Genomic DNA, 12,620 nt, shown 5'->3' with positions numbered 1-12,620 from the left:
CTTTTCATTTTTTGGTGCATCCATATCATACCTCTTTAGATTGTTTGTCAAAATGATTTTTTTTTTTTGCATTTTCTCCAGTTTTTTTTTATGTTCTTGGTTTTATGTTTCTTACGTTTTTCGTTCTTGTTAGGGTTTCTGATCAAAGTTGTGAATTTTTATCTTTTTCTAAGAACATGTGATTATTTTAGCATTTATTTTAATTTTTTGTGTGCATATGTACCATACCTATATATAAAAGGGATTCCCCTTTTTAACTTCCCTCGATTTTTTTCCTATTTTATCTTTATATCAATATTTGATTTTATTTTATTATTATGACCATTGCCACATTTCCTATTTTGTAAAATTTTAACTTTTCAAAAATTTTAATTTTTGAATTTCTCAAATTTTCAAACCCTAAACCCTTTTCAAAACACTACAAATTTCGAAAAATTTTAAATTTTCAAAAAAATTTAAATTTTTAAAATTTTAAAGTTTCAAAATTTATAAATATTCTATACCTATATATAAGGGGATTCTCTTCTTAACTACCATCTTAATTTATTTTAATTTTATCTTTATCTGTATATCTTATTTTATTTGTCATTTTGTGAAGAGTTTAAATTTTATATCTCAAAGAGTTTAAATTTAAAACTAAACATTGCAAAGTGAGGTTTGTTTAAGAGCATTATACAATTGCATCTTTTTCTCCCGAACTTTCTATCTTCTTTTTTTCATGATCATCTTCACTTTTATCCCATCAAACTTTCTATTCTCTTTTTCTCCTCGATCATCTTCACTTTTATTCCATCAAACTTTTTATCCTCTTTTTCTCCCGATCATCTTCACTTTTTTTCCATCAAACTTTATATCATATTTTTCTCCCGATCATCTTCACTTTTATCCCATCAAACTTTCTATCATCTTTTTCTCTCGATCATATTCACTTTTATCCCATCAAACTTTCTATTTTCATATTCAAATTACCAAAAGAACCACCTCCGTTCCAGAACCACAAAACCAATCCGTAAGTGTTGTTTTTCAATTATAAAGTATATTTTGATTTTACTTTTATTTTTTATTCATTTATGAATGTATTTGGCATTATATGATGGCAATATTATAATTATTGTGCTCACACAAACAAATAGAACTATTAAAGAATCGTAGGGTTTTAACTCACCAATGAAAGTGAGAGGGTATGAAAAAAAGAGGGATTAGGAAGAAAAGAAAATGCACATTAGGAAGTTTTGATCCAAAGGATCGTGATTGAGAGGCATTGCAGTGATAGGTGAGTTGTAGAATTATGGTTTGTTCCTTAGAATTCGACAATTGTTTATATTAGGTAGGGGATTTAGGGATTACGATGATTTTCTTAACCCCTGTTTGGTGAGTTATTATTTTAAATTAAATATTAAATATTAAATACTACAAATGTAAATTCAAAATTAAAACTTAAAGTTCAAAATTCAAAAATTTTAAATTTTAAATGACAGAGGTGAATCCCTTAAAAATTTAAAATTCAAAATTTTAAATTTTAAATTTTAAATTTTAAATGACAGTTAAGAGAAGAATCCATTCTATATATAAAAAATTTAAAATTTAATATTTAAAATTTAATATTTAAAATTCATAATTCATAATTCAAAATTTAGTTTTAAAAATAAAGAAGTCACAAAATGACAAATATCTCTTCTCATATATTTTTAAAATAATAAAATAAAACATAAATATAAGAATAAAATTTGAATAAATACTATTAAATAATATATAGATAAAAATGTTTTCAAATTATTTTTACATTTTAATCTATACTATTAAAAATGTTTTTACATTTTGCAAATTATTTTCTGAAGATATTTTGTATTTTTATTTTTTTATGTATAAATAATATTTAATATATAGATCAAAGTGTTTTTTAAATATTATCATATTTTATATATTTATTTTCACATTTTGGAAAATATTTTCTGAATATATTTTTTATTTACGCTGTCTATTTTTCCCATCTAAATAAATAATATTAAATAATATATACATAAAAATCTTTTTTAAATATTGTCATATTTTATGTATTTATTTTCACATTTTGTAAAATATTTTCTGAAAATATTTTTAATTTATCTATCTATTTTCTGTCACATACTCAATTTTTTTTCTTGCTGTATGTATGCATTGCATAATTGCATTACTGATTCTCGGTGTTCTTTAATTGTTTGCAACAATGTTTTTATAATTTGTTTCGCTTTTAGTTTTGATTTATATTTTAGATTTTTTAAATAATTTTTCTAATATTTATTATTTTTTTACATTTTAATACATTACAAAATGGAAAATATAAGTACTTTTTATACATTTATTTTCACATTTTGAAAAATATTTTCTAAAGATATTTTTTATGTACGCTAGTTTTTAAAATAATATATTGATGACAATATCTTTTAAAATATTATCATATTTTTATATATTGCAAATTATTTTTTAAGATATTTTTCATTTATATAAATATTTAATATATAGATCAAAGTGGTTTTTTAGATATTATCATATTTTATATATTTATTTTCACATTTTGTAAAATATTTTTTGAAAATATTTTTAATTTAGCTATCTATTTTCTGTCACATACTAATTTTTTTTTCTTTGTTGTATGTATGTTTGCATTGCATTACTGATTCTTGGTGTTCTTTAATTGTTTGCAACAATGTTTTTATAATTTGTTTTGCTTTTAGTTTTGATTTATATTTTAAATTTTTTTAAATAATTATTCTAATGTATATTATTTTTTTACATTTTAATACATTACATAACCAAATAGAAAATATAAGTACTTTTTATACATTTATTTTCACATTTTTGAAAAATATTTTCTAAATATATTTTTTATTTACGCTATTTTTTTAAATAATATATTGATGACAATGTTTTTTAAAATATTATCATATTTTATATATTTATTTTTACATTTTGCAAATTATTTTATGAGGAGTACTTGCAATCCATTGCTCTAGGTGGTTTGTCACCTCATATTTTAAAGCTTAAAAAAGGTGCACCATTAAAGTTGTTGTGAAACAGACTCTAAATTTGTGTTATGTAATGGGACGAGATTATTGTGTTGTGGGTTCTACATGAACATGTTGAATGTTGAAATCTTGACAGGTCAACATGCTTGAAAAAGATCTTTCTTACCAAGAATTAAACATAAAACAACAGAAAGTGCAAGTCTCCTGTTTGTGCTTATTAGGAAAAAATTTCCTGTGAAATTAAGTTTTGCCATTACTATAAATAAATCACAGGGGCAAACTATACCTAATGTTGAAATTTACCTTCCACGACACGTTTTTAGTCATGGTAAATTATATGTTGCACTATCAAGAGGTGTTTCTCAAGCTTCAACAAAAATTCTTATTAAAGAAGGATACCTTGAGGGAGAGATGAAAATTTTACAAAAAATGTTGTTTATAAAGATATTTTGTTATCACAAAATCAGGTATTGTTCGTTTTATTTATATGTAACACATAAAGATAAGTATAGGTTATTATTCTAAACATGTATTTTTAAATTTTAAATTTCTCAAATTTTCAAACTCTAAACTCTTTTCGAAACACTTCAAATTTTGAAAAATTTTAAATTTAAAAAAAAAATCAAAAATCAAAATTTTAAAGTTTCAAAATTTATAAATATATTAGGTAAAAAATTGGAAACAAATTTTTTATTTAAAATATTTTATGAAAAATGTACGTAGGAATAGTTTACAAATTGATTTAAGAAGTCGTCTTTAATCTTTATTGGATTTGAATATCTTCACTAGCATAAACCCATGTACACACTTTACTTCATACTTTCTTGTCTGTGCCTTACTTTCCATTTTCTTTTCTCTTTCCTTTCCTTTTTTCCATGTAAAAGCATATTATCATTCTCACTTCTCTTTCTCTTTCTATGTTTTGATTAATCTTTGTGAAACCCTAATTTGACTTTTGTGTTATGAAATTGTAATTGAAGTTTGTGACTAGATGGGGGGAAAAGACTTAACAAAAGGAGTTGTGGGCACCATCACAACAATCGGTAATTCTCTTTATGTGCTTTTTAATTTGTGAAACACTAATTTGACATTTTTCTTGTGAAATTGCGATTAAAACATGCTATTGAAATATTTGATTTTATTTTATTATTATGGCCATTGTGACATCTTCTATTTTTTCAAAAATTTAAATTTTCAAAATTTTATATTTCTCAAATTTTCAAACTCTAAACTCCTCTTGAAACACTTCAAATTTTGAAAAATTTTAAATTTAGAAAAAAAATTCAAAAGTTATTTAAAATATTTTATGAAAAATGTATGTAAGAATAGTTTTCAAATTGATTTAAGAAGTCGTCTTTAATCCCTATTAGATCTGAATATCTTCACTACGCATAAACCCATGTACCCACCCTACTTCACACTTTCTTTTTTCTGGTCCTACTTCCCATTTTTTTTTCTCTTTCCTTTCCTTTTTCCATGTAAAATCATATTTTCATTCTCACTTCTCTTTCTCTTTCTCTTTCTCTTTCTCTTTCTATGTTTATATTAATCTTTGTGGAACCCTAATTTGACTTTTGTCTTTTGAAATTGTAATTGAAGTTTGTGACTAGATGGAGAGGAAGGACTTAACAAAAAGAAGTTGTGCGCACCATCACAACAATCGGTAATTCTCTTTATGTGCATTTCAATTTGTGAAACACTAATTTGACATTTTTCTTATGAAATTACGGTTGAAACATGCGATTGAAATATTTGATTTTATTTTATTATAATGGCCATTACGACATTTTCTATTTTTTCAAAAAAATTAAATTTTCAAAATTTTCTATTTCTCAAATTTTAAAATTCTAAACTCTTTTCGAAACACTTCAAATTTTGAAAAATTTTAAATTTTAAATAAAAAATTCAAAATTTTAAAGTTTCAAAATTTATAAATATATTAGGTAAAAATTGGAAACAAAATTTTTATTTAAAATATTTTATAAAAATGTATGTAAGAATAGTTTTCAAATTGATTTAAGAAGTCGTCTTTAATCCCTATTAGATATGAATATCTTCACTACGCATAAACCCATGTACCCACCCTACTTCACACTTTCTTTTTTGTGCCCTATTTCCCATTTCCTTTTTCCATATAAAATCATATTTTCATTCTCACTTCTCTTTCTCTTTCTCTTTCTCTTTCTTTTTTTATGTTTATATTAATCTTTGTGGAACCCTAATTTGACTTTTGTCTTTTGAAATTGTAATTGAAGTTTGTGACTAGATGGAGGGGAAGGACTTAACAAAAGAAGTTGCGCGGACCATCACAACAATTGGTAATTCTCTTTATGTGCATTTTAATTTGTGAAACACTAATTTGACATTTTTCTTATGAAATTGTGATTGAAACATGCGATTGAAATATTTGATTTTATTTTATTATAATGGCCATTACGACATTTTCTATTTTTTCAAAAAAATTAAATTTTCAAAATTTTCTAGTTCTCAAATTTTAAAATTCTAAACTCTTTTCGAAACACTTCAAATTTTGAAAAATTTTAAATTTTAAATAAAAAATTCAAAATTTTAAAGTTTCAAAATTTTTAAATATATTAGGTAAAAATTGGAAACAAAATTGTTATTTAAAATATTTTATAAAAATGTATGTAAGAATAGTTTTCAAATTGATTTAAGAAGTCGTCTTTAATCCCTATTAGATCTGAATATCTTCACTACGCATAAACCCATGTACCCACCCTACTTCACACTTTCTTTTTTGTGCCCTATTTCCCATTTCCTTTTTCCATATAAAATCATATTTTCATTCTCACTTCTCTTTCTCTTTCTCTTTCTCTTTCTTTTTTTATATTTATATTAATCTTTGTGGAACCCTAATTTGACTTTTGTCTTTTGAAATTGTAATTGAAGTTTGTGACTAACTTAACAAAAGAAGTTGCGCGCACCATCACAACAATTGGTAATTCTCTTTATGTGCATTTCAATTTGTGAAACACTAATTTGACATTTTTCTTATGAAATTGTGATTGAAACATACGATTGAAATATTTGATTTTATTTTATTATAATGGCCATTGCGACATTTCCTATTTTTTTAAAATTTTAAATTTTCAAAATTTTAAATTTCTCAAATTTTCAAACCCTAAACCCCTTTTTGATACACTTCAAATTTTGAAAAATTTTAAATTTAACAAAAAAGAAATTAAACTTTCAAAATTTATAAATATATTAGGTAAAAAATTGGAGACAAATTTTTTATTTAAAATATTTTATGAAAAATGTATGTAAGAATAGTTTTCAAATTGATTAAAAAGTCATCTTTAATCCTTATTAGATTTGAATATCTTCACTAACATAAACTCATGTACCCACTCTACTTCACACTTTTTCTGTGCCTTACTTTCCATTCTCTTTTCTCTTTCCTTTCCTTTTTGAATGTAAAAACATATGTTTATTCTCACTTCTCTTTCTCTTTCTATATGTTTTGATTAATCTTTGTGTAACCCTAATTTGACATTTGTTTTATGAAATTGTAATTGAAGTTTGTGACTAGATGGGGGGAAGGACTTAACAAAAGGAGTTGCGGGAACCATCACAACAATTTGTAATTCTCTTTATGTGCATTTCAATTTGTGAAACCCTAATTTGACATTTTTCTTATGAAATTGCGATTGAAATATTTGATTTGATTTTATTATTATGGCCATTGCGACATTTCCTATTTTTTCAAAATTTTAATTTTTCCAAAATTTTAAATTTTCAAAATTTTAAATTTCTCATATTTTCAAACCCTAAACTCTTTTCGAAACACTTCAAATTTCGAAAAATTTTAAATTTTCAAAAAAAAATATAATAAAATTTTCAAAAATTTTAAAGTTTCAAAATTTATAAATATATTAGGTAAAAAATTGGAAACAAAATTTTTATTTAAAATATTTTATGAAAAATGTATGTAAGAATAGTTTTCAAATTGATTTAAGAAGTCATCTTTAATCCCTATTGGATCTGAATATCTTCAGTACGCATCACAACAATCGGTAATTCTCTTTATGTGCATTTCAATTTGTGAAACACTAATTTGACATTTTTCTTATGAAATTGCGATTGAAACATGTGACTAGAGGTATAAGAAGGACTCAACAAGAGGAGACATAAGGTAAGTGATGAAAGTCCTTGAGCATAAAACGTTTTTTGGAAACAATTTTATGGATTTAAATAAAATTATACAGAACGGTGACTAAAATATATTCTCATTTTCTCATGTTTTACGGAAAAGTTACTTCCAATCTAATTTACTTATTCACAGTCTTCAAACAGGGAGAAACTCAGTTAGAAGAACGTAGAAAGAGGAAGACACTGAACCCCAATGCACTATTTCTCGTGTGTTATCCTATCATTGTTGTGCTTACCCCCAAGCACAAGGTTCCAATAAGAAGGAACATTGTTAAGAGCGGTATGTAATCTGGATTTAGTGCGTGTTGCATCCTAGAAAAAAGTTGCATGTGCTTCTACATCCACTTGAGAGTCTAGGGAAAGGTTGGTAGTTTTATTTGTGAATAGAAAAAAAAATGATTTGTTTTGTGATTTGGTTGGGAGAGTTAAGAATAAGGGGATGGTGGTGATGAAGGATATGGAAGGGAAGTGATTGACGGTGGTGGTAAAGGATAAAAACAATTTGATTAAGTTTCTCTGTGGGTCCAAGGCAAAGAAAAGAAAAGAGAAACATATTTCATTATATTTTTTTCTTTTGTATTTAATATTTTTCATGATTAATGTTGATTAAAGTGAGGATGAATTTTTGGTTTATTTCTTAATAGTGTCACATGTGTTGTAATCATAAAAACTAAAAAATGCGGTCGCGCTTGTGTTCTCGCTAGTAGATAATAAAACTAATAATTACAATAAATAAAATTACGGTTGGCTTATTTAAATGGTTGACAATTTGAATATAATGTTGTTACGACAAAAAATATGCCAACTACAACATCAGTTGCTTCACATCTCATGCTTAATTATTTTGTTTTCATACTCATCACTTTTATGTACATGTTAAGTGTTTTTCTTTATTACTTATACTCATTTGTTTTCTTATTTTTTTGCACTTTTAATTTCTAAGCTAATAACGATTTACTTATTTAAATGGTTGATAATTTGAATATAATATTGTTACAACAAAAATATGTCAACTACAACATCAGTTCCTTCACCAATCATATTTAATTAACATTAATTCTGTTTTTATATGTATTTATATGTTATATCTTCTAATTAATTATTATTTTTTCATGAATAATGCTTTTATACATCATATCTCATAATCTGATAAGATGCAATATCAATTTATTTTTGCTTAGTTTAGTTGTATTGATTTTATTTTTATGTACATTATTTTTTACAATTTTTTTTGGTTTATACGTGTATTATATACCTAACTATTGAGTATATATCAATATTATGTTCAACAAAGGAATATGGAAGTTACATCACTTCATAGATTTATGTATTCCTATTTCTTCTGCACATGCATTATTGTTATTATTATTTATTATTAATCATTTTTCTATTTCTTTTCATTATTATTTAATAATGTATTTGAACTGAAAAAGACATGTTCTTTGAAGCATTGGATAAGCTAATAGTCATGAGTCATATTTGGTTATAAATAGGTAACAAAATCCAATTTTTTATTATTCATATAGTCTGGTCTTATTTTTCTTGCACTTTTACTTTCTAGGTTAATTATAGTTGACTTATTTAAATGGTTGAAAATTTGAATATAATATTGTTAGAAAAAAAAACATGTCAACTATAGCATCAAATGCTTCACATCCATTATTATTATTATTATTTTATGTTCATCATTTTTATGTACATGTTAAGTGTTTTTCTTAATCCTTATACTCATTTGTTTTCTTGTTTTTTTTTTCACTTTCAAATTCTAAGTTAATTATGTTTGGCTTATTTAAATGGTTGACAATTTGAATATAATATTGTTATGACAAAAATATGCCAACTAAAATAACCGCTCCTTCAAATCTCATTTTTAATTATTATTTTCTTATGAATTATATTTTTTTACGTTATATGTCATATTATGATAGGATGCAGTGTAATTTATTTTTTATAAGTTTAGTTGTACTGTTTTCATTATTTTTTGTACATTAATTTTTACAACTTTTTTTGTTATACATGCATTATTTACCTAACGGTTGAGTATATATCAATATTATGCTCAACAAAAGAAGATGGAAGCTACATCACTTAAAAGATTTATGTATTCCTATTTCTTTTGCACATGCATGTTGTATGTATATTTTGTAATGTTTTTTGGATCGAAGTCATTATCATTTTAGTGTTTTTTTTTTATGTTACGTTTCTCATTATCAATTTTTTTTTTAAATTCTCAAATTCATTATTCGAATAAATGTATTAAATGGAACAAATAAATATACAACTTTGCATTGGCAAACGTTATGTTTATTGATACATGCGTGCATTAAATACCTATTAGTGTTTTTCTTAATCCTTATACTCATGTAATTTCTTATTTTTCTTTCACTTTTAATTTCTAAACTAATTACAATTGACTTATTGAAATGGTTGACAATTTGAATATAATATTCTTACGACAAAAATATGTCAACTACAACATTAGTTGCTTCAAATCTCATGTTTAATTATTATTTTCTCATGAATTCTATTTGTATACGCTATATCTAATAATATGATAGGATGCAATACAATTTATTTTTTATGACTTTAGTTGTACTGTTTTTATTTTTTTATGTACATTAATTTTAACAACTTTTTTGGTTATACATGCATTATTTACCTAACTGTTGAGTATATATCAATATTATGCTTAACAATAGAATATGGAAGCTACATCACTTAAAAGATTTATGTATTCCTATTTCTTCTACACATGAATGTTGTATATATGTTCTGTATTTTTTTTTGGGTCGAAGTCATTATCATTTTAGTTGTTTTTTTCTTATGCTAAGTTTCTGTTATCAATTTTTAAAAAAAATTTAAATTCATAATTCAAATAAATGTATTAAATGGAACAAATACATATACAACATTGAATTGACAAACATTATGTTTATTGATACATGTGTGCATTAATAGTTATCAGTGCAATTAAGTCACATTTTTATTTATTTTTTCTTTTTTTTGCATCAACTGTGGTCATTATGTCTTCCTTATACACTGTTTTCAACATATTCATTAATTCTTCATATGCTTATTTCTTAGATATTTAATGTATCAAGTAACCATTTTATCCTAACATTAAACAATGTTAACAACTTATGTTTTCGAAAAATATTTTTTTACAAAATTAAAATTTATCTAAATTTTAACCTTTTGATTTCAATTACTTATTATATATTATTATTTATTATTTATTACTATTTATTATTTATTATTTATTATTCTTATTGTTACTGTTGTTGATTATTAATTATTATTTTTCTATTTCTTTTTATTATTATTTAATATTGTATTTGAACTGAAAAAGACATGTTCTTTGAGACATTGATTAAGTGAATAGTTATGAGTGATATTTTGATATAGATAGGTAACAAAATTCGATATTTTTATTATGCATATAGTCTGATCTTATTTTTCTTGCACTTTTACTCTATAAGTTAATTATTGTTGACTTATTTAAATGGTTGACAATTTGAATATAATATTGTTAGCCAAAAATATTCCAACTATAGCACCGGATGCTTCACATCCATTTTTATTATTATCTTTTTATGCTCATCATTTTTATGTACATATTAAGTGTTTTTCTTATTCTTTATACTCATTTTTCTTACTTTTCTTTCAGTTTTAATTTTTAAGTTAATTACGTTTATATTATTGAAATGGTTGACAAATTGAATATAATATTGTTACGACATAAATATGTCAACTACAACATCAACTGCTTTAATTGCATTGACAAAAATTATGTTTATTGATACATGTGTGCATTAAATAGTTATCAGAGCAATTAAGTCACTACTTTAATTTTTTTTTTCTTTTTTTGCATACACTGTGGTCGTTCTGTCTTTCTTATACACTGTTTTCAACATATTCATTTATTCTTCATATGCTTATTTCTTAGATATTTAATGTATCAAGTAACTATTTTATCCTAACATTAAACAATGTTAACAACTTATGATTCCGAAAAATAATTTTTACAAAATTAAAATTTATATAAATTTTAATATAATTTAAATTTTAACCTTTTGATTTCAATTACTTATTATATATTATTATTTATTATTCTTCTTGTTATTGTTGTTGACGATTAATTATTATTTTTCTATTTCTTTTTATTATTATTTAATATTGTATTTGAACTGAAAAAGACATGTTCTTTGAGGCAGTGATTAAGCTAATAGTCATGAGTGATATTTGGTTATAGATAGGTAACAAAATTCGATTTTTTTATTATGCACATAGTCTGGTCTTATTTTTCTTGCACTTTTACTCTATAAGTTAATTATTGTTGGCTTATTTAAATGGTTGACAATTTGAATTAGTCATGAGTGATATTTGGTTATAGATAGGTAACAAAATTTGATTTTTTTTATTATGCACATAGTCTGGTCTTATTTTTCTTGCAGTTTTACTCTATAAGTTAATTACTGTTGGCTTATTTAAATGGTTGACAATTTGAATACAATATTGTTAGCCAAAAATATTCCAACTATAGCATCAGATGCTTCACATCTATTTTTATTATTATCTTTTTATGCTCATCATTTTTATTTACATGTTAAGTATTTTTCTTATTCCTTATACTCATTTTTCTTAACTTTTCTTTCAGTTTTCATATTTAAGTTAATTACGTTTGGATTATTGAAATGGTTGACAAATTGAATATAATATTGTTACGACAAAAATATGTCAACTACAACATCAGCTGTTTCAAATCTCATGTTAAATTATTATTTTCTCATGAATTCTATTTTTATACGTTATATCTCATAATATGATAGGATGCGATACAATTTATTTTTTATGAGTTTAGTTGTACTGTTATTATTTTTTTATGTACATTAATTTTTACAACTTTTTTGGTTATACATGCATTATTTACCTAACTGTTGAGTATATATCAATATTACTCAACAAAAGAAGATGGAAGCTACATCACTTAATAGATTTATGTATTCCTATTTCTTCTGCACATGCATGTTGTATGTATCTTCTATAATTTATTTTTTTGGTAGAAGTCATTATCATTTTAGTTGTTTTTTTTTCCTATGGTATGTTTCTCTTATCAAATTTTTTAAAAAATCTTAGATTCATTATTTGAATAATTGTATTAGGAACAAATTTCATATACAATATTGCATGATAAACGTTATGTTCATTCATACATGTGCATTAAATACCTATCAGAGCAATTAAGTTACTACTCTTTGTTTTTTTTTTTTTTTTTTGCATACAATGTGGTCGTTCTCTCTTCCTGATACACTGTTTTCAACATATTCAATTATTCTTCATATGCTTATTTCTTAGATATTTAATGCATCAAGTAACCATTTTATCATAACATTAAGCAATGTTAACAACTTATGATTTCGAAAAATAATTTTTTACAAAATT

The sequence above is a fragment of the Phaseolus vulgaris genome, chromosome 9 (assembly GCF_000499845.2).
Source record: "Phaseolus vulgaris cultivar G19833 chromosome 9, P. vulgaris v2.0, whole genome shotgun sequence".
NCBI lineage: Eukaryota > Viridiplantae > Streptophyta > Magnoliopsida > Fabales > Fabaceae > Phaseolus > Phaseolus vulgaris.
This window is presented reverse-complemented; position numbering follows the sequence as displayed.